The sequence below is a fragment of the Balaenoptera borealis genome, assembly GCF_965194805.1.
Source record: "Balaenoptera borealis genome assembly, chromosome: 4".
Taxonomy (NCBI): domain Eukaryota; kingdom Metazoa; phylum Chordata; class Mammalia; order Artiodactyla; family Balaenopteridae; genus Balaenoptera; species Balaenoptera borealis.
The window spans coordinates 40,530,749-40,557,313 of record NC_138861.1 but is presented as its reverse complement, the minus strand read 5'-3'; the positions used below and the strand labels follow the sequence as shown (position 1 = coordinate 40,557,313).

The following is a 26,565-nucleotide window of genomic DNA, read 5'->3' as shown; positions in this document are numbered from 1 at the left end:
TGTCAAGGCACAGCACACTATTTTCATTATAAAGAGAATGAAAGAGTACCAATCTTTCTGAAATGGGAAACGGTGAGACTATGCGAGACTTACATGATATACATTGTTACATTGTATACAAAGATATACATTGTTCTCACTTTAAAAAAAAAAATTTATCTCAAACACTAAATTTAAACTTCTCATTAAACAGTGAAACTAAGGACTTCCCAGGTGGTGCAGTGGTTAAGACTCCGCACTCCCAATACAGGGGGCCTGGGTTTGATCCCTGGTCAAGAAACTAGATCCTACATGCATGCCACAACTAAGACCCAGTGCAACCAAATAAATAAATTAAATAAATACTTTTTTAAAATGTATAGGTTAAAAAAAAAACTGGATCTCTCAGAAAACAAAAAAACCTCTTTCCGTTTTCGAGAAGTCAGCATATTATGTAAACATTCACGTGTACTTCAACTATGCTCTCTGTCAAAATGCCTTTTGAAAAAACAGCAAAAACATTCATTTAAAAACACAAGCAATTTAAACATGTAAAGTTTTGCTTGGACTAAGATTGGGTCCTTTTGGTTTTAACAAGAACTGGATGCACAATTCAGTAGCATTTTAAAAGTCACTGGACTACCTCATTTCTATCCCCAACCAACCTGCCAAGATTTCTTCCACTCAAGTCCAGGATCAGTACAGATTTTATGTATTAAACACAATTCCAAAGCCTGGAGTAAGGGACATTCACAGTAGCAAAGAAAAAAGAAAAATGTTTTCTTGCTTCTTGCCCCATGAGAAAAGAAGCTATTATATTGTGAAACAGCACATGTTTGCCAAATGACCTTAAAATAGTCTTCACAAAATGTTAAGCAAAAAAAAAAAAAAACCTTCCAAAAACCAAAAAATAAAACACTTCACTTCATGCCAGGCATCTTATAGCCAGTGGTCAAAATGTATACTACAATAAAAATTTGCTCTCTCTCCACCATGTTCTCTATTTCTTCTGTGAAGCATTCTGCTGAATGACACACTGAACCACAGGCTACTTCCTGATACCCCAAACACATCAGCTTCTACCAGGTACATTTTAATATATACTAGGAATCAGTTCTATTTCCTCCCCAACCTGTTTATGCCAGTTGTGCTTGTTAAAACTATAACGTGTATTTCTACAAACAGTAGAAATACAAGTATGAAAACAAAGGTTTTCAATGGAAATTAATTTGAATGATTTGAAAATGCTCCATAAAGATAGGTTACTCAAATAAATTGCTACTGAATTAAATGTTCTCAAGACATCTTAGATTTGCGGGATGAGATCTGACAAAAATTTAAATGGATTCTGCCCTCAGATTGATTCACAGGTATCTAACGTCTCACTCCATTTTTAAGAACTGAAACTAACAATTATAGACTCTACAGTGTAGATATGGTTTATACAAGAGAGATAAGGAAGACCTTTCTTCAGGTGGTCACACTCCAAGCAAAGGCCTTGACATCAAATGTTTGGTGAATCAGAGTGTACTTACTGTTTCAAGTTAAAATCTACTATAAAAGGTACATGTAATTCTTATGATCCTTTCAGGTAAGACTTTTGATCCACCAAATACTACTAGATCAATTACATTAAAATAAGATTTCTATTGCAGTTTGTATTGTGAACAACTTTTTAACACTCTCACAGTTCACTTTCCAAAGCAACCCTTATTTCAACATCTACTCTATTCATCATAACAAAATATTTCTTCCACACTTTACCAGTAGCTATTGCCCAGACTGGTATGTCACTTAATCTATATATTATAACTCACCACGAAATTAAAAATATCATGGCAGAAAGAAGGATAATGCACTGGCAATGCTCTCCCCAAACTGGACATGCCACTGCATACACAGTGGATTGTGCATCTGACCCTGTGTACTGCCAGCACTGGCTCCAGAGGAAGGCAACTTTCTACGTGAAGTACAGGTGTTTCCTCTGCAGCCAGTTTTTACAACACAACTGTACATAATGGGGTTGAATAACAGGGTATACAATTTGCATTATGACCAGGTGAGGGTCAGGAACCAGTAAACACCAAGGACATGGGACAAAGCTGTTGTACAATTTATTTTTGACGCTTAAGCTTTCTTACCATTTTATTCCAATTTGTTTATCATTGCAGCAGTATAAAAGTAAACTGCTTTGGGTCTGGCCTCTGACATACCCAGCTTAAGCAGGTAACTTAGTTCAAGCTCTCTATTCAAAAAGGGCCTTTGGAATATCAATTCTTACTTGCTGCCTTACAAGTGCCCATACAATGCACTTTTATTATTTCAACTGACCCTCAGAAAACTCTATCAGGTAGGCAAGCCATTTTACAGATGGGGTAGCTGAGCCTTAAGTAACTTGCCCAAAGCCAAGCAGCTGGTTGGTGGTACAGCCAGACCTAGAACCCAAGCCTTAAAACCCTATTTTCACTGTACAACTAGCCTTCCTTCATCAAATCATGCCATATTCCAACCACCTGAACTTTAATCAACTTCTAGAGCTCTTGCATATATCTAAGGCTTCTTTAACAGTAAATAACCAGCTCACTGTGTGGCAGGCACTATGCTAAACACTGACCATGCAGGACGGCATCTGAACACATCACAGCCCTCTGCTACGGACTTACCCAAGCTCACACATCGACTCAGTGAGAGAGCTGGGACGTGGCCCAGGCGGTCTGACTCCAATAACCCAGCTCTCAACTGAATGAACTAGCTTTCAACTACTACACCATAACGCTGGCTAACTAGTTTGTAAATTCACCCAGGAAATAAACTATGTTTTTGTATTCTTCTCTTCTGAACATTAAAAGTTAGTACAATTGTCCAGGTGATGTGTAGTTTTCTCTTGGATTGCTTTCTAAAACAGTGAGTCTGAAACTTGTGCATACAAATCAGTTGGAGACTGAAAATGCAGAGTCTGATGCAAGAGAGCTGAGGTCGAACCTGAGATTCTGTATTTGTGAAAACTTCCAAGTGATGTTGATGTTAGTCCTTGGACCACACCTGGAGTGATAAGACTCAAAAACACAAGCTACTTTTCTACTGTAAATCTTGTCATAAGCAAATGACTTTACTGGGCTAGGTATTTTACTGTTTTTAATCTTAGAATGGGTCTCAGGTCCTTGATGTCACTGATGGCCACCATGTGAAGAAGAACCGGAGGCTAAGAAGTAGGAATCTGTTTTGCTCAAAATTTTATCTCCAGTTATTATTTGAATAAATTCATTTTGTTTGTGATGTTGTACAAACTCTTTAGGATCAGAGCCTGAGAAAATTTGATACTCTATGAATATTCAATAGAAAATCCCCTTTCGATAGTACGTTTTGGTACTCCTCATTTTTGAGAGTCCTTTCATAACTGTTTCTGTGAGGTACTGTAGAAGAAACATGAGCTTTTGGAGTCAAAAAGATCAGGAGTTGGCATTCCAGCTCCAACTTCATATTAGTTGAGTGACCTTAGGGAAACTGATGTCCAAAGAGGTTGTTACTTTGCTATCAATAAAACTGAGCTAAGGCTACCTACACCTCCTTACATCTTTCATGACAATTAGGTGAAATAATATACCTAAACCTACTAGGACAGTTTCTGCCACATGGTAGGTATTCGATAAGTATTTGTTTTATCAAGAAAATTTATTTCCTACAATGCCAGTCTGTTTCAATTGGCAAAAGTGAATGACAACAAGAAGATATTTTTGCCAACGCTTGGGCTTTTAAAGGGAAAATAGTGTAAAAGTAATAAGAGCTAACATTTATTCAACATCTATTAAGGTACCAGTCACTCTCCAGGGACGTCTGTATTATCATCCCCTTTTACAAGTAAAGACACAGGTTCAGAAAGATCAAGTAACCGGCCCAAGATCCCAACCCAGCACTGAGACTCCATGGTTTGCTCCCATAACCTCTAATCACCTGCCTCCCTGGGGGTGGGGGTGGTACTTGGTGGTGCAGAGAAAATCAAAGGCAACCCCAAGGAAAGAAGGAGAATCAGAGTCAGCATCCCTTGAGACATCTTATCTCACTGTCTGGAACATTCCTCCCAAGGTTCTTAAGAGAAACCTTACACAGAATTGACGGGTTTTGCTTTTCTTATTGAATCTGCTTCTTTATACTTATTTTGACAATTCATCCATAAGTTCACTAAAGTTATGAGCCATATCTTAGGGACCTTTGTGTCTGTTAAGAATAGATTCTTGAATTCAGGGCGCTCAAATATTTGATTTAATATACGATTTCCCCTGGAGCATAGCTCATTGTTAACTCCAGCACAGATTTCATAAATAAAATGCCTGAAGTCAATTCTGAGGTCAACAAATACCAGAGGAAACTGACTCTAATTTGAAACATAAGTGAGGGAAACAAATGCTGTAAAAGGTTAGCATGCTAAATAATAAAGGAAACAAAAGAAACTAAAAACATCCAGGAAGACACTTTCTTTTCTTTTTTTTCTTTCTTTCTTTCCTTTCTTCCTTTCCTTTCTTTCCTTTCTTCCTTTCTTTTCTTTCTTTCCTTTCTTCCTTTCCTTTCTCTTTCCTTTCTTCTCTTCCTTTCCTTTATTTTCTTCCATTTCATTCTTTTTCCCTTTCTGTCTTCCTTTCTTTCCTTCCTTCCTTTCCCTCTCTCTCTTCTTTCTTTCTTTTTTTTAACCCTACAGTCTATTAAACTGAAAGGGTGCAATGGCTTAGAAACCATTATCTACTATTACCATTCAGAGAAGGAAGATCTGGGGTCAATGATGACATTTCAAATTACCCAATCGTTACCCCCTGTTGAGTAATTCAGATGACACCACCTAAGACACTGTGCTAATTATATACAAGATGATGATTGATGTGCTACTGAAAACTGCAGATCTAAAGAGGGAGTCAGAAGGGAGTGATGAAGGAAAGATTCATAGAAGAATATTTGGCAATGCAGGGAATTAAGTGGACACTACACTAAATAATTATTTTATTCGTAACAGGTTCATAAACCTTTTTCATGACTAATGGGGGAAAAAGAATTCAGACATTTCATGCTCCTCTGTCTAAAAGAAAGATACTAACATAATTTAACTTAACACAGTATGATTTCACTGTTACAGAAATTTTTCCTAAAAGAGAACTGATGTATTTAACATGTCAAGCATTACACCTCAAACTACAGTTTGGGCCAATTTAGTGTGTTCTAATTACAGCTGTACGGTTCACCACAATGACCCTACTCCAGAGCATGAAATCATGCTACTCTCATGAGGAAAGAGTCCCTGTCTTGGAAAACAGAGTTAACAAACCACACACACAAAAAATGTTTCAAAGTCATCTTTCAAAACTTTGTAAAGTAGTTCTCATTTGCTCTGAAGTCACATTTTCCTTCACATCTTTCTGCCAAGAAATAGATGTGTACCTCAAGTTTATCACTCTCTAATCCCTAATATCTTTAAAATTCTCTTTTGTGCCATGACTTGTTTGTATATTTCCAATGAGAACTCTGTGATGAAAAGAGACAATGAATATTCCTGGAAGATTAGTCTTGTAAAGACGCTGATAAAATGGTAAGAGCCAAATACTGAGAAACTAACAATGCTCTATGCACCAGATGTCCTTGAATGGTTTCCATCTCGTAGGAACCAAAACCTTAAGGGCTTATTCTTCTGTTTCAGCACTCCCTTCTAACCCCTTGTTTAGATCTGCAAAATGAAACACCAACACGAACACCTGAGAAATAAAACCTAACCCTGTCATCACACTCACTGCTGGCAGAGACCAAGTGAGTAATTGGGGAAATAACCAAGTGCCAAACTCTAAATATTTCACCTTAACTTACATAGCTTTTCAAATACAACTTTGAAAATGAGTCATGATCTGGGGAGGGAAGGCTAGCGTGAATCATCCTAGAACTTTTATAAGATTAAATTTCAGAGAATGTAATGAAATCTGGCCTAGTCTTAAGAACTAAGAAATATTATGGAATTAAAACTCACAGGCTAAGGAAATGCCATGAGGACTTCTGCCACCCAAAAAACAGAACATTCAAAGCCACACACAGTTGGTAGTATGGTTTCAAAATCATAAATTAAACACCTGACTAGCTGAATCTGCATGTTTGAAGGAAGAGAATGAGTTAGAATGAAGTGGCATTATTCATTCCCCTGACTAGGTAGACAGTTTTGTTGGTAAACTTTTTAAAAAATCTGAACAATAAAGAAGTTTCCCATCCAACTTCTCTACACATTCTGCAAAAGCTTTGAAAACTATTAGATACACAAATATGATAATGCTAGTTATAATCTAGTACACTTATTTTATTTACTAGTTCCAAACACTTCACTGTTGTTATCAACAAATTATTTTAACCACTTTACAGTACTCGTCGTCTTAAGATCTAAAAGTATACACGGACTATCACAAAAAACATTAAAAAAAAATAAAAACAGTAGCACCTTCATGGATTCCTAACACACCAGGAAAGAATAGGAAGAATAAGCAGAATATATTAAATTTCTCATTAGCACACTGACTTATCTGCAACCTTTGAGCATAGGACAGTACTTACTTCATGGATACTGCAAAGCCTTTTGTGAAAAAGTCCGCTTCTCCTAAGAAGAAGTCTTCATGACTCTGGCACTTTCTCCTGCCTGCCACACAGCATCACCACTGAGGACTTCAACATACAGACCCTTTTGCTGGCACTGTCACAGCTCCCCCGAGTCCTGGAGACCCATGGAGTCTAGGAGGACCTACATTCTTGCTGGGGGAAACCTATTATATATCTATTTCCTCTACGGCCCCACTCACCTGGAGAGAACAAAGATAGCTAATTTCTTCTACCAGAGCTTCAATTCTAAGAAAGAAAGCACTGCAAAATAACAAATAGAGAAGGTAAACTAACAAATCGTCACCTTTCTATTTCATTTTAGAATTTGTTCTGAGTTACTTTAATGTACTTTATGAAAGAAATCTGTTCTGTTTATGGTTTTTGCAAAGGTAAAATTATATTCTACATTCCCCTCCTTGACTTACTACCAGAGTCTTTGATTCTGTTACATACAATGGTTCATTAAAGCTTTACTTTTATGCCACATTAAGATAAAGACCAACACCCACCTTTACAGACTATATAAGGCTAAGCGGGAACTAAGCATTGGCATTCCAGAGGTATATTTTGCTTGTTACATTTGCCAAAATGTACAACAAACCACATCAGTTGGATAAGAAATAGATCAACAAGATGAATTTCATATAAACTTTGAAATTATACTTTTAAAAAGACAGATTGCAAAGACAGTAATGCTCAAATATACTGAACTATACTCTTGGCTCAAAACGGCATTAGCTTTGGTACTGCAAAGCCACCGTACCCTGAATAGGCCAGTTTCTGTCTCTCCTGGCAATGGCCAACACCGCTTCGTTGTTAATGATACATAACCCATTGCTCTGTAAAGCAGAGGCACAACATGTGCTGACTTAGCTTTTTTCTGTGCTCGGCAGCACCGTAACATCAACTACGAAACTCCCCTTCTCCCTCTGTGGAGTCTCATTTCAATTGCAGACACCTGGTAAGACCACAATTTAATTCTGCGTCTCTGCATAAGTAAGTACATAACCACCCTATGCTGCGGCTAACAACTGAACTGCCACCTGAACCCACGGACAGAATTTCACTGGCACCCTTCCAGCAGCTTGGATACACACTCCTTTTAAGCACCTAGTCTGCACTATATCACTTTGCACTGGCATCACTTCAGATGTGATAATTGTGCTTTTCCCAATGGCCTGCTAGTTTCTTGAAGGTGGAGACCATATCTGAAGTTTTTTTGCTAGGTATAACATTATTGTACACATGGCAGGTCCACAATGTTTCTTCTTGCAAAATAATTCTCACCTTTAAATGACTGAGATCTGAAACATCCAAAAGCAGATACAACCCTTCAAACTTTTCCACTCAGATTCCTAAATTCACAAAACTTACCACATATCTTAGACTTGTTCTAGCTATCATTGAGCATAATTCACCAAATAGCAACTTTGTCTGTATTTCATTTATTGTGGAAAATAAAATAAAATAAAATGTAACCCTTATTGATAGTTACAGCAGGCCAGGCACTGTGCCCACCACAAGGTTTACAAGATTACACCTCACTGAGTCCTCACAGCACCTCAGAGGGTAGATAGGCCTCTTACTCTCTTTTAAACAAGGAGGAACTGAGGCCAGGAAGTTAACCCACCTTGCCCAACATTTCACAGCCAGTGTGACAAAGCCAGAAATCACACCCAGGCAATTTGGTTGTGGAACCCAAGAGCTTACCCTCTCTGTTTTTGGAGAAACGACTCCCATTTATTACTGGTTTATGATATTCAACTTTGAAGCTACTTTCACATACTTTGTTACATCTAATCTCAATAAGTAACTTGTGAAGGGTAGATATCATTAAAAATGAAGGACAGACAAAAAATTTCACGCACCTAGCCATAATGAAAGCATCAGATAGAGTACCGATTTCCTCTGTCTTAAAATCCAATGTGTAATGCTTCCCACAAGCTCTCCTCGATATGCAACCTTGTAATTAGATGGTAGCTGAAAAGGATGTGGTTTGGGGGTCCAATTACATTTTACAACACATTTTGTTATAGAATGGAAATACAGAAAATACAGGTGGTCACATTTTATGAATAATTTTCCAAAACTCATTTAAATCCTGTATGAATTTTCCTGTGGCGAGGAAAAAGTTACAAAGGGAGATAAATTTCCCAAATCCTGCACACACACCCCCCCACAAGCCTGTTTAACTCTGAGAGTAACTGATATATGTTACTAAGCCTTTATTATGGGCAGTTCCTGGTCACTTTTTCTTGGCATTTTACCATTGAGCCTGACATAGAGTAGATGCTTCACCAACATTTTTTTTTCATCTGCAGTCATTTAACTTTCGCTAGTAAAGACCTATGTTTCAGGCTTCTGTGACAGACTGCACTACTGAACCTCATTCCTCACCCCTCCCTGTACCCATGTCCTTTGCGTATATTTCACCACCCCTTGACACGAGGGCTTGCCGCATGTGATCCACTTTGGCCAACAGAATGAGGAAGAAGTAATGTTTTGAGTCTAGGCTTCAAGAGGCCACACGTATTTCCACTTGCTCCCTTGTGCTTCTGACAGACCCTGGGCTGACCCACTGGTGCAGGAGCATGGGAGACTTGGGGAGGAAAGCTGCGTCAGCCAGCCCCACCCCACTCTGTGCTGCAGCTCAGCTGGCATCAGCAGAGCTGCTGCAGCCAACATTTAAAGGGTGAGAAATAAATGCTTATTTTGCCTATTTCTGAATGCCACTGTATTTAGGGTGATTTGTTATGCAACAAGAGATAACTGATACAACTTCTTGAATTGCAGTTATGGACTAGGCAATTTTACTTAATCCTGATGACTTTGGGAAGTTTTTATTATTAGTCCTACCTTCTAACTCTATCAGTTCATGTACCTGTTGATACACATTTAAAAATCATTTGTGCAGGCCCTACTCCAGGTCTATAAATGAGAATCTCCTGGGGCATGGGGTCTACGTACCTATTTTTTTTAAGTTCTACAGGTGATTCTGATGTGTAGTCATGATTAAGGACCCTAATTGACAGTCCCAAAAGAGGAAGGGCCAGCCTATTCACAGACCAGATTTGGCCTTTCACTTTTAGGCAGGGCTTCAAAGTCCATGGGAGACTGAGACTTATGTCATGTTCACAGTGAAGCACGTCAAGAGTAAGGATGTCCCTGTTGGGACAATAGATTCCAAAGCCTCCTCCTTGCTACCCCCCACCCCCTGCCATCAACTCCAGGTTTTGCAAGGATGGTTCCCAGGGCCCTCTGGAGATGCTGAGAGCCACTACAATTCATCAGTCAAGTACCAGGGGTTAGGCCCTGTGCTAAGCGCTTTAGCATAAATCTTATTTCATTCACATTAAAAAAGAGAGCAATGAGGTTAATAAGTACTTTGATGAAGCTTATACCATTAATAAATGGTGGACCCAGGAATCAATTTCAGGTCTGTGCAAATACAAAACCCTCAATCTTTTTTTCTTTTTTTTTTTGGCCACGCTGCTCGGCTCGCAGGATCTTAGTTCCCTGACCAGGAATTGAACCCGCACCCTTGGCAGTGAAAGTGCCAAGTCCTAACCACTGGACTGCCAGGGTATTCCCCAAAACTCTCCTTCTTAATCTCTAAAACAAACCATTTTAGCACCAATAGCTCTCACTAAGGCTCCAAGGAAAATGCATTTGAAGCAATGACCTCTCAAAGGTCTCTAGGGATGAGATGCAGGCTTGATTGGGTTTCCAACAAAAATTTTAGCCAGTCAGGGCCAAGGCAGGATGGAAGGGAAAGGAGGAACATGGCAGGGGTAAGGGACCTGGGGTGGGGAGAGAAACTCAGTCACTGATGGAGATCTGGGAGCCATCATTTCGTGAATAAGGTAATTTTTCAAGTATTGGATGTCCACAGCTCAAAAACCATCTCATGAAAATCTAGAAGCTTGGTCCATTATGTACACAACTTCACACAGTAAATATAGTACCGACAGCATTCAGCAAAGAAGTACGTGTTTGGCTGCTTATGAATTTATGATTATTTTTCATCTTGTAGCCTCTACATCTCTGCAATAAGGGTGAAGTGCTCTGGACAAAGAGCCAGAAGACATGGTTTGAACTTTACTGTCTGCCAGTTACCACCTACACTGGAAAAGTCACAGCCTCTTCAGAACCCAGGTTGATTGGTGAAACCACATTCCAGGCACCTGGAGGCTGCTCGTTCCCCCACACCCTAGGATAAGAAGAACCCGCTACATGCTCACAGTGACTTTTCTAATCACTTCTCCATGCTTGTTTAAAAGAAATTCCCTATTCCTTGGAGTCTCACACCGTCTAATTATACCACTTTGTACTTTCCAGTTCTGACATTCCCCCTTTTTCCTTAAGGCTTTAGAACTTGGTTCATAGCCTCTCCATCCCAAGTATCCCTTCAATTATCCCTTCCATTTTCTTGAGTGATATCACAGCCCATGCTGGTGGTCAGGACAACCTCCTCAGCTCCAGTGGGGCCAGTACCACCACAGGTCCTCAGTCATCATAGCCCATTGCCGCATTCTGGACTTCATCATTCAGAGGGACCCCCCACTTCTGAATCCTTAAAAGAAAATACCTCTGCCTGACCACAAATTTCCTTATCTTCTTGCTCTCTCACCCCTACTACACCTAGACATCAATCTCTGGAATCTTGGCCCCTTCACCACCCTCCTTCTTCCCTCTTCGGGTTTCCTTCCCCATCCAGCTCAGCCTCCATGATCTTTGACTACCCGATGGAGTCAAAATTCCATGACCTGATCTTCCTCTCAGTGCCCACGACTGAGGAAACCCAAATTCCTGTCAACCCGACTCTTCACATTCTTTGTACCTCACCTGGGCAATGGATGCAGTTGGAGAAAATCCACAAGGCTCTGTACATTCATGATGCCATTATTAAATCCACGGTTTCTACTTCACCAGAACCCTCTTAGCTGCTTCCTCCCTTCGAGCTCTCCTCCATTTATACAGCAGCTGTTTCAAACCTTCCTCATTTTCTTCACAGAACTTTTTACTATCAAAAATGCTAAATGATTTACTTGCTTATTTTCTGCCTTCCCCAATGGAATTTAACCTTCATGCGGGCAGAGACTCTGTCTTGTTCACGGTTGTATTCCCCCATTATAGAAGACACTCATTTTTGCAAAATGAATGAAAGAACACTTACTTTAGGTGGTTTTCCCTGCTGAGTATGGGTTAGGTTCCCCAGCCTACACATTCTTTCATAGCAGCACCCTGTACTTATTCTATCAGGCACCTATCACAGTGTGTTCTGTTATCCCTCACTGCTCTCCCCTTAGGGGCAGTGAAGACTCCTAGTCACCAACTGTATGCCTTTTCCTTAGTTCAGTGCCTGGCCCACAGTAAATACTCACTGTATCTGAGTAAGTAATAACATTTAAATGCTTGTTTGTCTTCAGGGCAGCATTTTACAGAACACCAGTCCAAGGGGATATGAAGAGGGTATTCTGCAATGAAAGGGTTCCATGACAGAATAATCTGGGAAATGTTCTAACAGGTTTCTTCACTGCAGGAATTTTCAAAGCTTTCAACATGCTAATATGCACTTTGAGTCTCCAAGAATGAAGCTTTTCTCAAATATAACCTGAAACTCTGATACATGGCTAGATAGATAGATAGGTACAGATATAGATATACAGATATAGTATGTGTGTATGTTTGTGACGGGGGGGGTGAGGTGCAATGGATTTTGATTTTTTTGGAACCACTGCTCCAGAGAATATGGAAAAATAATAATTTAGAAAATGAGTCTTCTAAAATTTAGTTCATAAATTGTTTAAAAGCATTCTAGGTAACCATTTCATTATAAAATGGAAAGAATTGGGATTTCCTCATAGTCAACAGTCTAACATTATCATCTGGCTCAGGCAAGTCAGTAAACAGTTATTTAGAAGATGAACTCATTTAAAGAGCAAAACGGTATTAAAAGGCACACTGGGGCAGTCGCTAGCTGAGTCTCTTGAGTGAAATGGAAGGCTGCAAGGAGAAAGAACACATGATTTAGGGAACTACTGTGAAGAACAGCCACAAACCCAAACCGTAATCCCACAGCACACCAGGCTTCAAAAAAACAGATGGATTTTGAAAAGACAGAAAAATGAAAATGTTCTGATATTTCAAAACATTTGCAACAAGAAAGCAATTATTGATGCTACCCAGGCACTTAGGTACTATGCCATCACTGTATAGAATTGTCGTCGAGGTGATACGACGACTTAAGGAGATCAAAAAACAAAAAACATTGACACATGCCATGAGCCCTTGCTACGTACACATAAACACAAATAGACATAAACTGCATCTTATGAGTGACTGCAATTTAAGACATTTTCAGTTATCTTGTCAACACATGAAGCACTGCCTTATCTAATCTGTTTATTTCACACAATAGTCCCTACCATAGGAATGTCTCAAAATATTTTGCACACGAAAGTGTCATTCAGAAGAGAATGTTTTCAAAATGTGTAATCTCATTTCCTGAATTTTAACATTGTATCACAAACACTCACTGAAGTCTGTTTTCCGAAGGAATTCCTTTAATCGTGAAATAATTAGAGACTGGACAATATTTTGGAGCCTGCCAGTTTCTTTAAGGGGGTAAAGCCCTTAAACTCTTTTCCTATCTGAACTCTTTTCATCTCTTCATTTTGTTACAACCTTTGTTTACACAAGATGACTCCTGAACTGAAACTAATTAACCTACTATTAGTTGGACATTTTATTTCTACACATTGTAATTAGCTGACACTCAATGATTGTTATTAGCACAGTCGTTATCAAACCCACAACACCTTCATATTCTTTTAACAGAGAGAAGTATATGCATTTCAGGTTTAATTTGAAAATGTCTGACACAGAACAACTTTTTCTATCCTCTGAATCAGCTCTCCCAAATTTTAGAAAACACTGCCTCCTTGGTTTACATCCTATTATATCAGCCTTCAAAAAAAATAAACAGTAACCTCCTTTTTCCATGTTGATATATGGTTGTGTATTATAGACCAGCTCACTATGACAGAACAGCTGAAATTCAAAGCGCATTTGATCCTCATTAACTGCAGATTCTACATCTGCAAATTTGCCTACTTTCTAAAATATATTTTTAGTCCCCAAATCAATACTCATGGCACTTTTGCGGTCATTCGCTGACATGAGCACAGTGCCAAAAAATTTGAGTCACCCAACAATTCCCAGCTGAGGTCGAACAAAGTGACACTGCTGTCTGGTTCCTGCTCACGTACTTCTCATGGTGTATTTAGTGCCACTGTTTTTGTGTTTGGGGGCTTTCTGTTGTTTCTCTCTTAAAATGGTCCCCAAACGTACAGCTGGAGTGCTACCTAGTGTTCCTAGGCTCAAGAAGGTTGTGACGTGCCTCACGGAGAAAATACACGTGTTAGATACAGTTCGTGTGGGCGTGAGTTACAGCACTGTTGGTCCTGAGTGCAATGTAAATGAATGAATAATATATATTATAATGAATAATATATATTAAATAAAGTGTCTTTCAACAGAAAAACACTTAAAACAAGATTATGTATTGACTGGTTGATACCAAGTTGTGACCATGGGCTCACAGGAACCTAACTTTGTTCCCCAAGAGCAACAGTAAAATCAGTATTTTACTGTTATTCTATTCTATTTTACTATTCTATTTTACTACTATTCCTGGATAAAAAAGATCAGTATTTGCTAATTCAGTGTCTGCTGCAACTGTACAGAACATAACTACCACAAACAGCGAGACTCTCTTGCATTTTGTAACCTACCATCTAGCACCTGAATGTCTGGAGAAGTCAACCAATACTCTCAGAACAATGCCCCTGTTAACAAAATCGACCTGAGCGTGGAGGGGATGGAGGGAGCTCCTAGCTCTCCCTGACACTGGAGCACGGGTGGGCCGTGTGAGGGGGTGAAGCAGCAGCCAGTCTTGAGTTCTCCCTCTCCCATTTGGTGGAAGGCAAGGCAGTCCTTCTAAGCCTCACAAGACCCTGAGAGAGGGCAAGGATGCCACAGTTTATCCCCACACTCAGGGCTGGCTCTGTGGGCGTGTGATCTGCACAGACACACAGGGCCCCTTCTGGGTTTAATATTCTGATGTTGCTGGCTTAAAATTCTTAATAATTTTTGAACAAGGAGTCCTGCATTTTCATCTTGCACTAGGTACCACAAATTATGTAGCTGGTTTTGCCCACAGGATTCCTACACTGCTACTCAGTAGGTTAGTCCCACAAAAGGGAAGCTCACCTCTGCCACAGGAGGGAGGGGCAGCACATGTCACCCAGAGAAGGAACGAAAGGTCCTGTCAAGAAGCAACAAGGATGGAGAGAGGGACCAAGATGGCAGAGTAGAAGGACCCTAAGCTCACCTCCTCTCATGAGCACACCAAAATCACAGCTAACCGCAGAACAACCACTGATGAAAAAGACTGGAGCCTACCAGAAAAGATCTTCTACAAGTAACATAAAGAAGGAACCAAAACAAGATGGGTAGGAGGGGTGGGCTTGCAGTATAATCAAATCCCAAAACCCCTGGGTGGGCAACCCACAAACTGGAGAATAATTATATTATAGAGGTTCTCCCACAGGAATGAGTTCTGAGCACCACATCAGGCCCCCCAGCCCAGTGGTCTGGCACTGGGAAGAGAAGCCCCCAAAGCATTTGGCTTTGAAGGCCAGCAGGGCTTGATTACAGGAGCTCCAAAGGACTGGGGGAAATAGAGACTTCACTCTTAAAGGGTGCACACAAAATCACACACACACACCGGGACCAAGGGCAAAAGCAGTAATCTGATAGGAGCTTGGGCCAGACCTACCTGCTAGAATTGGAGGGTCTACTGGGGAGGCAGGGGATGGGGGGAGTTGGCTGTGGCTCACCTTGGGGACAGGGACACTGGTGGCGGACATATCAGGAAGCATTCATCTGCATGAGCTCTCCTGGAGGTTGCCATCTTGGTACCAAGACCTGGTCCCACCCAACAGCCTGTAGGCTCCTGTGCAGGGACACCTCAGGCCAAACAACAAACTGAGTGGGGACACAGCCCCACCCAGCAGCAGATAGGCCACCTAAAGATTTCCTGAGCCCAAACGTGCCTCTAAACACACCCCTAGACATGGCCCTGCCCACCAGGGGGCCAAGACCCAGCTCCACTCACCAGTGGGCAGGCACCAGTCCCTCCAACCAGGAAGCCTTGACTTCAGACTATACTACAAAGCTACAGTAATCAAAACAGTATGATACTGGTACAAAAACAGACACCTAGATCAATTGGACAGCATAGAAAGCCCAGAAATAAACCCATGCACTCATGGTCAATTAATCGACAACAAAGGAGGCAAGAATATACAATTGAGAAAAGACAATCTCTTCAATAAGTGGTGCTGGGAAAACTACACAGTACATGTATAAAAATGAAATTACAACATTTTCTAATACCATATACAAAAATAAACTCAAAATGGATTAAAGACCTAAATTTAAGACCAAATACTATAAAATTCCTCAAGGAAAACATAGGCAGAACACTCTTTGACATAAATCGCCACAAAATTTTTTTTGATCCACCTCCTAGAGTAATGGAAATAAAAATAAAAATAAACAAATGAGACCTAATTAAGCTTTTGCACAGCAAAGGAAACCATAAACAAAATTAAAAGACAACCTACAGAATGGGAAAAAATGTTTGCAAACAATGCAAATGACAAAGGCTTAATTTCCAAAATATACAAATAGCTCATACAGCTTAATATGAAAAAAAAAAAAACCAAGCCAATCAAAAAATGGGCAGAAGACCTAAATAGACATTTCTCAAAAGAAGACATGCAGAGAGCCAACAGGCACATGAAAAGATTTTCAATATCACTATTATTAGAGAAATGCAAATCAAAACTACGATGAGGTAATTCAGAATGGCCGTCATTAAAAAGTCTACAAATAATAAATGCTGGAGAGCGTATGGAGAAAAAGGAACCCTGCTACACTGTTGGTGGGAATGTAAATTGGTGTAGCCACTATGGAAAACAGTATGGAGATTCCTTAAAAAACTAAAAATAGAGTTACCATATGATCTACCAATCCAACTCCTGGGCATAGAGCTGGAAAAGATGAAAACTCTAATTCGAAAAGATATATGCACCCCAACGTTTATTGCAGCACTATTTACAATAGCCAAGACATAGAAGCAACCTAAATATCCACTGACAGATGAATGGAAAAAGAAGATGTGGTATATATATGCAATGGAATACTACTCAGCCATAAAAAATAATGAAATTTGCAGCAACATGGATGGATCTAGAGATCATATTAAGTAAGTCAGACAGAGAAAAACAAACATCATAAGATATTACTTATATACGGAATTTAAAAACATGATACAAGTGAGCTTATTTACAAAACAGAAATAGATTCACAGACATAGAAATTTATGGTTACCAAAGGGGAAAGTGGGGGTAGAGGGAGATAAATTAGGAATTTGGGATTAACAGACATATAATACTACATATAAAATAAACAACAAGGTCCTACTGTGTATATATAGTACAGGGAACTATATTCAATATTTTGTAATAACCTATAATGGAAAAGAATCTGAAAAAGAATATATATATATATATATATATCTGAATAACTTTGCTGTGCACCTGAAACTAACACTACATGGTAAATGAGCTATACTTCAATTTTTTTTTAAAAGGGTTAAAAAAATAAATTCCAAAAAAATTATATTTGGGAAAAAAAAAAGATGCAACAAGCTGGTGACCAGTACCTGGGGATGTCTCCCTAGGATTCTTATAGCATTTCTACTTCTAGTAAAAAGGTTTTTAACAAGGAATAGTGACTACAGGACCCAGTCCCTCTGGTAACCTAAGATGGTCGTAGGCTCAGATAAACATTAAAAGGGGACCTCAGCTGTTTTCTCACAGGCCAATCTCATGGGTTCTTACACATATTCTGCAAAGTTTACTCCAGTCACAAAGTAGCTCTTTTTCATGTTTTCAGGCTAAGAGCAAAATAAGGATATTTGCTACATAAACTAGGTTTAAATTTTACTTGGGTAAAAACAATAGTTTGTTTTCTTCACAGAAAGAACATCTACTTCAAAAAAAAACTCCCATAGAAGCAATTTGTGACATGGAATTCAACAAAAACGTTATTTCCACCTCATTAGGCTAACATAAAATGAAGTGGGTATTTTTAAAAATAAAATAGGGCTTCCCTGGTGGCGCAGTGGTTGAGAATCTGCCTGCCAATGCAGGGGACGCAGGTTCGAGCCCTGGTCTGGGAAGATCCCACATGCCGCGGAGCAACTGGGCCCGTGAGCCACAACTACTGAGCCTGCGCGTCTGGAGCCTGTGCTCGGCAACGAGAGGCCGCGATAGTGAGAGGCCCGCGCACCGCGATGAAGAGTGGCCCCCGCTCGCCGCAACTAGAGAAAGCCCTCGCACAGAAACGAAGACCCAACACAGCCATACATACATACATACATACATACATAAAAAGAATGTAAGCAGACAAGAATAGCATTAAAAAAAAATAATAATAAAATAGTTTAATTTATTCCTGGATGAAAATGTACTTGGCTTTTTTCTACCTCAAACATAATAACGAGCTGCCATGCCCCCAAAATAAAATGATCAACTTACTGCAGAAGCCATACTTTGGGTCCGTGATATTTCTGCTTGTTCAACCTTTAGTGGCCCCTTAGGAAACCAGGACTTTGAAGGGTTTCTGTGGTAGAGCCTGTAGCCAGCTCTGCGGCTTGGCAATTGCATAAAGGGCACTGGGCCACAGCTCTTTGCAAATCCACTCAGTCTGGATTCTCTGCTTCACATCGTTTGCTGCCGTCCCACTTCTGCCATGCTGCTTTGGACCAAACCCTGATTGCTGAGAGGGTCTCCTGATGGGCTGTGTGGTCCTCCTCCTTCTACTCCAAAATCAGTCCAGTGGCCGACTGACCTAGAGCAGAGTTTTGTTACATCACTGTTTCATCCCAAGCTGACAGTCCCTCTCTACACTCACTGCCCTTTCTTTGAACAAAAGTCCACGCCTCCCTCCAATTTCTCCAAACTCATTTCCTACTATGACCGGACATTATTCTCATTCCCCTCAGTACTGCCATTGTTTTCCACACTTGCTTTTCCCTTACTGCTGCTGCTGTGTGTGTGTGTGTGTGTGTGTGTGTGTGTATCGGGGGGTGTGGTAGGTGGGAACAGTCTTTCTAAATCACCCTCCCCAACTGTAATCCAATTCACGTTCTGTTTCTCCAGGAGCTCTTCCCAGCTCCTCCAGTTCACATTTCTGTTCTTTAGCTGCACAGCAATATCTATTAGGCCTTTTTTTCTTTTTGTTTTTTGGCCCCACCACGCAGCATGTGGGATCCTAGGTCCCCGACCAGGGATCGAACCCATGCTCCCTGTGGTGGAAGCGCGGAGTCCTAACCACTGGACCGCCAGGGAAGTCCCTAATTATGTCATGTGTTTTATATTTCCTCACCAAATAGTGTAGAAGCACCTCAAGCACACAGACCTCACCTCATCTGAATGAGCTGAGCATTCAGAAGCTCGCCCTGAACACATATTCAGTCCTTCTGAGCCTCAGTATTGCAGATGCATTAAGTCGACTGGTAGACTGGATGTTTGCTAAACGAGGAAACTTTACACAGATTTTAAAATGTATATAAAATTTATAGATATCTATATATCTGTCTATATATTTGTAAAAAAAAAAACCTTCCAGGCAAAAAGTCCGTTGACTTAATCCTGCTCTCTCATTCCTCCACATCGTTGCCTAAATTGTTCTAAACATCCTTTGAGTAGGCCATTAACCAGGAATCACCGTACAGTATAAACGGTACAAAATTGCATGACATCAAATTAGCCTAAATAGATCAGCATGAAAACTGAAAGTACAACTGCATGAAAAATCCAAATCATTTAATGGAGATTTGGCTCTTCCTCAAAGCAATTTCTACTTCCATAAGTAAAGAAGAAAATTTTGATTTTAGGAAGAAACACTGTTGATTTTTAAAACAAAGCAGTGATAGTTCTTCAGTAACTGACTTTTATCAATATACTTCTGAGGACACATCTTATTAGCCAAAGCATAAGAGTGTTTACACTTTTTAAAGCTATCAAAAGTTTTGAAGTATTCCAATAGATATATCATGACCTTGCTCATGAAGAATGAACCATGTACTTTTATGCCATGCTAATAATTTTAAGGAAAAGTACCTTTTCTTTTGCTACCAAGAAGCACTTTTGTATTCAAGTTTCCTAGCTGTCATAGTGACTATCTTTTAAGTCATTCATAAACGTGTTATTGGGGACAGAATATTGCAGTACTTTCCATACTGCAGTAACAGGTTCTCCCAAATATAAATTTGCCTCACAGTCACAGGTTCTCCCAAATATAAATTTACCTCACAGTCACAGATCACCTGATCCTGTTAGGTACATGATGTGAAAGGAGGAGAGAAAGCATCCACAAGGCCAGCAGCACATAAGGAAAGGCAGTGTTTACCTACACTCCAGCATAACTTCCAAGTAACAATCCCAATATCCATCCTGCCACAAACATTTCAAAGTGACAATATAAAAAGCACAAGGAAGGGCTTCCCTGGTGGCGCAGTGGTTGAGAATCCGTCTGCCAATGCAGGGGACACGGGTTCGAGCCCTGGTCCGGGAAGATCCCACATGCCGTGGAGCAACTAAGCCCGTGTGCCACAGCTACTGAGCCTGCGCTCCAGAGCCCGTGAGCCACAACTACTGAGCCCACGTGCCACAACTACTGAAGCCCATGTGCCTAGAGCCCGTGCTCCACAAGAGAAGCCACTGCAATGAGAAGCCTGCGCACCACAACGAAGAGTAGCCCCCGCTCACCACAACTACAGAAAGTCCACGTGCAGCAACAAAGACCCAATGCAGCCAAAAATAAATAAATAAATAAATTTATTTTTTTTTAAAAAAAGCACAAGGACAATTAATGCTCTTTTTAAAACACTAATATTGAAAATAAAATACTTCTTTCCAGTCACTATGAGGATTTTGTATAATCTCCAACCAAATGACACTTTCTGTCCGTTGACTTAAGAGACTCCATAACTCTGACCCATCCTCTTTCTCATTTCCTGCTAAAATCAAATCTTTATCCTCCGAAACTATGTAAATTTCTTTAGGAATGTCTGCTTCCTATATGGAATAGAGTTTAAGACCCAACTCCCATAAGCATTTAGGAAACTGTAAAACATATCACAACTTTGAAATAATACTATCTGAGACAGCTTCTGGGACATTCAATCCTTTAGGACTGATCATCTTTGTGAACTCATTTTACACTCTCTAGAGTAAACATTCTAAAATGCAAGCCTGATCCTCTTAAAATTCTTCAATGGCAACCCACAGCCTAACGGATGAGATTCACATCCCTGGAAATGCAGCGTATCCTGTGTATAACCTTCCCTTGCCTAACTTTTTAAATTCATGAATTAATTAAGTTTTGGCTGCGTTGGGTCTTCGTTGCTGTCCGCGGGCTTTCTCTAGTTGCGGTGAGCAGGGGCTACTCTTTGTTGCGGTGCGCGGGCTTCAGTACTTGCAGCGCGTGGGCTCAGTAGCTGTGGCGCACAGGATTAGTTGCTCCGTGGCATGTGGCATCTTCCCAGACCAGGGATCGAACCCGTGTCCCCTGCATTGGCAGGCGGATCCTTAATCACTGCACCACCAGGGAAGCCCCTTGCCTAACTTTTTAATTTCAACACCTACACTCAACCGTACATATCTACTTACATCCTTTACACTGGCCATTCCAAAACCACTTGCATTTGCCTCAATACGCCATCCCTTTCCTCTTTACATCCATTAAATTAGGCCATGGTTTCTCAATCTCAGCACTACTGATGTTCTGGACCAGATAATTCTTTGTTGCGAAGGCCTGTCCTGTGTACTGTGAGACATACAGCAGCATCCCTGGCCTGTACCCGTTACATGCCAGGAGCACACTCTCCCCCACCCCTCTCCAGTTAAAACATCCAAAAATGTCTGCAGAAATTTCCAAATGTCCCCTCTGGGGCAAAATTACTCCCAGCCAAGAACCACTGAATCAGAAAGTCACTGAATCCCCTAGATGCCCTGAATACTCACAAGTCCCTTAAGAGCCAAGTTCATTGCACATAGGCTGCAGGGTCATACGACTCAAACCATAGCAGTTCTGTTCACAACAAATCGTGAGCATTTCCTTAAAAGCAGCCATCTCTAGGTCAAGGACAGGGAGGCTAATGGTCTGCGACGATGTTCTTACACTGGACAATACCAATCAACTCAATCAGACTTACTCTAGGCCCCCAGTTTCTAGGGGTTTAATGGCAAACATACTAAGACAGACAAAGACAGAGTTGCAGAGAAACTAGGAGTCATGTGCAATGAACAGAAATCACATGTCTTAGACACACATGGAGAGAAGACACCCGAGAACAGTGGGTCTAGAGCTGTCTCTGGGATACAGAATTGCTGTTATACTTTTCTTCTCCGCAAGGTCTAATTATGAACATGACAAGGTTCTCTATGGTCCTTACTCTCCATGTATGCTTAAATATCTCAAACAGGCATAGGATCCAACTTGGAAAAACCTAGGACAACTTGAGCCACAAAATAAATGATAGTAAGGAATTATGATCCATAGAACAAAATTAATAAACTGTTCACCATTTGAAGGTGAATATAAGTTTTGGGAAAAGTCTAGCAAGACATTCTGAGTCAAGTCTAAAGACTAAAGAAAATAATCATGTTACATAATAGATTTTGGAAAACAATCAGGAATAATTAGAATGTAGTGAGATAAATATTCCTTTGGATCTTGAAAACTAGCTCTGAAAGTAAATAAAAGATGTCTGGAGCAAAGGCAACCTTGTAGGGTAAGTGCACTGTCACGTCAACATGTCTAACTGAAACCAAAGGGCCAAAGTTCTGTAAACATGATCTGTAACATTCCTTGCATAGAGATATCACCATATACCATCTCAGGGTGCTCCCGAGACTTAAACGACAACACGTGTAAACAGTCTGCCACAAGAGCTGGCATTAAATGTTGGTGTCTTTTCTTTCCCATTACTAAAAATCTTTAATGATCTCCCTCATCGCAAGAGTATGAGCCTTGCCTTATTCGACATTAAAATGTAATTGTGCGTCATAGGAAATAAATATATTTAAATCAAACTTCAGTTTGTATTTTTTGACTCCAATGCATATAATCAGCTCCTTAGAGCACAAATCACACTGACCTCAACTCCCTTAACTCCTAGAAATTCAAGAAGTGATTAAGACATTGATTGACTAGTGCTGCCTAGGCAGGAATGCTCTGGAAGCAAAAATCACTTTTAAAACTTCTAGAAAAGTTAAACCTTTTATCTACATGTAAAAGTCTGGACTACTGTATTAAGTGAAAAGACATTTAAAATGTGCATTAAGTTACCTAACTGGGCTTTTACAAGTTTCCATTTACACAACTTTTGCATTTTATAAAAAGAAAGACTGTCTTTTTAATTTGCATTTTCACAATGGCATGTGTAGCCATAATATTTTACCACTAAAAACACATAGCATAAATGATACCAAAGACTAGGTGTTTAATAGACTTAATCCTTCAGAAACACAACCATGTTAACTAATGTCAGTTTTAATAAGTACCAATACACAGATATTTAAATATCTTCCACAACTCATACTTAAAATGGCATTTAATGACTTATCATGTGGGCAAACAAAGAGCAATATTTAAAAATATAATCAAATGTCTTTACGCTCACATTTAGAGAAGTTTACCATAAACCATTATAAAACAAAAAAAGAAAATTTAAAATAAAACTTTACTGTTTCAAGTCTTAAACGAGCCTGAAATGCATAAGGAAAACCAGACTGCTCCTTCTGGGTAAGTGTTGCTTCATTTCTAACACTCCTCAGGCCCAGAGAATTAAACTTTTGTGGAGGCGAGCCTCTAATGACTACAAGCTTTCCAACACTTTGCTGGGAGTCTGGCAGCTCATCGGAGTACAGTTAAAACGTTCTAAAAATACACACACACAGAATATTCATGAAAGCTAGTCTTACTAGCTTTGAAATGTGGTGCTCTTCCTTACTTAAGAAAAATGCAAGAGGTTAATTTTTAAATCCAGAAAATTGCACAGGGTTACTGAAAATGCAAATACAGACTCTAGCACTATTTTTCTCCATGACGCAATTTTTAGTTTAGATTCAATTAATTCCTCTTCTCTGAGGCAGCACCCTAAGAACGTGGATGACCACGGTCAAGCTTAACTTTTGCTCTCTAGAAAAATCAATGACTTTAAGGCTGAAAATAAAACACTTCCCCCTACTAAAGGGAAGAGAGTAAAACAGGCCAAAGAAGAGTTTCTTAAACTGCAAACAAGCTGATCATACACAAAATGTGAGTCAGGCTTTACTTGGAAGAGAAGAGCCACAGATTTCATCAGGTTCTCAAAAGCTATTATAAGCCCAGAAAGATTTCTCACCTATAAAATTAGCAAGCTGGACTAAATAATTTCCTATCTCAATTATACATTCTAAAACACCATGCTGACTTTGCACCTGTCCTTGTTTTTACCATAAGGCATGATGAATAAATGACCCTTTCATAAAATCTAGTAAAATTTGTAAAGTAATACTATATATTACACGTATTGGTAGAAATTGTGATCAGCAGATACTCATGATACATACAAAAACAACAAAACAAATCCAAAAGTTAGCTATGACCAAAAGCAACGAAGTTTACAAAGTGACTACCGCAAGTAATATCCTTGACTCAATTCTGAGTCAAAATACCACAAAGCAAAAAGTTACCTGACTTCACTAAATACCAGAAATATACTCGGGGGATTTTTGGCATCTAGGCAAAGGTTATTAAAAAAAAAAACAAAAAAAAACAAAAAAAAAACTGAATGAAATGATGGGTCCTTCAGTTCAAGATTAAGGTGACATAGTACCATAATATGGGCTATTTGCTTAAAAAAAAAAAAAAAAGGTTTCTCCCTACTAAGCTTAACATTTTCAAGACTAGTTGGTCGTCACTTGCCTTGAATATAAAACTGATACACAGGTCAACTGGCTTTTCTCCTTAAACTACTCTCTAGAACAGAAAGTAGCAAAGGTGGTAAGAGGAATTGCGTGTAGGCTTCAATTTACACAACAGGAATTGCACAGAATGTACATTTTTCCATGCAAAAAATCAAATTATGACCATTTTATACCCGGCTGTCACGTCTAATCCACTCCTAAGCCTCTCCTAGCTTCAGAAATACTGGGGCACATTCCAAGAGCGTTGCCAACTAGGACAACTTTGTGTCTACAGCTTTGATTGTATCTCTGAAACCCCAAAATCCATAAGAGTCTCTTCTAGTAATCTGCCTCTAGGAATCCATCCTAAAGAAAGGAACTGATCCAATGATGTTAAAGTCTACATGTAGCAAGATCATCAGAGGATAAAAGAATGAAAAGCTGGAAACAAGCCAAGTGTCCAGCAATACGTTAGAGAAATTACAGTCTATCTAGCCAATTGACCATTATTCAGTCATTTAAGTATGAAATGTGCAGATTATATAACACGGAAGAATATGATTAACAAATGAAAAAAGCAGGATACACTATTACACATAAAAACCATGTTATGTAAAAACTATGTGTATATATGTATTTAAATTGCATTAACAAAACTTATTAGGTGGTTCCTTTTAAGAAGTAGAGTGAGGTTGGGGAAGCAGGGCAGATGTGAAAAAAACTTTCATTCTTTGCATTTCCCTGAACTTTTTGCATTTTTCCAATAGAAGTTATACTGATTTTACCTGGGTAGTTTTCTCTTAAAAGAGAGACAAAACATGTGTATATGAAAATACTGATAGGAATACTCAATTACGAAAACAAAGGGCTAAAATGGAAGCACTGTGCATTTAGTTTTTCCTGTATTTTCTAAACTTTCTGCAATGTCATATAATTTTTTTAAAAATCTATAAAATAACACTGAGTCATCTTTTTGTCAAGCATATAATCACTCCTTAACCTATTACTTCATTTTTCAGATCCTACTCCAAGTATAATTTTACCACACGACCTATTATTACACAGATTTTAGAGAAACCCCAGGTAAAATTGCATCACTCTAAAACTTAAGAAAGATTTTTCTTTGACAAAACCTGTTTCTCTTATTAGTTATTTGTCCTGTCCCTCATTATCACTGAAGCCTTTCCCAAAGCCTGACCACAGGTGGCTTATACCGTAGCTGTGGAAAGTGCGGGATCTAGGATCACACTCTCTGGATATGTACCCCAGCTCCGCCACCAGCTGCATGATTCTTGATTTCTCTTTACTTCAACTTGCCCACTGCTAAGTGGAAAATACACTACCTAACTCTCAAGGCTGCTATAAGGATTAGTGAAGAAGACTAATGTAAAGCACAACGTAATGTCTGACACAGTAAGCGATTAGCTATTATCTATTAGCTAATTAAGCTATTATTCTAAGCACTGCACAATACATATGTGACAAAATATATATTTTAATAATTATTATAATCAGTGGAAAATTCATTTATAACAAAATGAAACTAATTCAATACAATCTTTATGTTCTATGCATTACTCCAACTTAGACATCAAAAGAATAAGGGAACAAAAGAGTTCGCGGTAGTGTCATTTTTATCTCACCTACACTTTACCTTGCATAATTCACTGAGAGCTAAAATTGTGTTTCTTAAGCATCTCTTCTCCTAATTTTCAACTGCAGTCATTACTAACAGGATTTTAGTGTTTTCCTTCAGTTTCCCATTAAAAAGGAAAAGGTATTATTTAAGGTCAGGGGAAACTGCCTACACCATGGATATCAAAATGGCAAAACACAAACTTTACTTGAAGAGGGATATCTAAATGCTTTCTTCTTTCTT

At 39.4% G+C, this 26,565-nt stretch overlaps 1 protein-coding gene and 1 long non-coding RNA gene across 12 annotated transcripts in view; one reads left to right on the top strand and one right to left on the bottom strand.

Moving 5' to 3' along the window:
- The window catches only part of DCLK2 (doublecortin like kinase 2), a 155,211-nt gene that overhangs the window by 97,506 nt on the left and 31,140 nt on the right, over positions 1-26,565 (bottom strand). The window lies entirely within an intron of this gene.
- LOC309627265 lies at positions 18,800-24,752 on the top strand. Its single transcript, XR_014243641.1, has 2 exons — positions 18,800-20,019; positions 20,055-24,752. It is a non-coding gene; the product is annotated as an uncharacterized lncRNA (long non-coding RNA).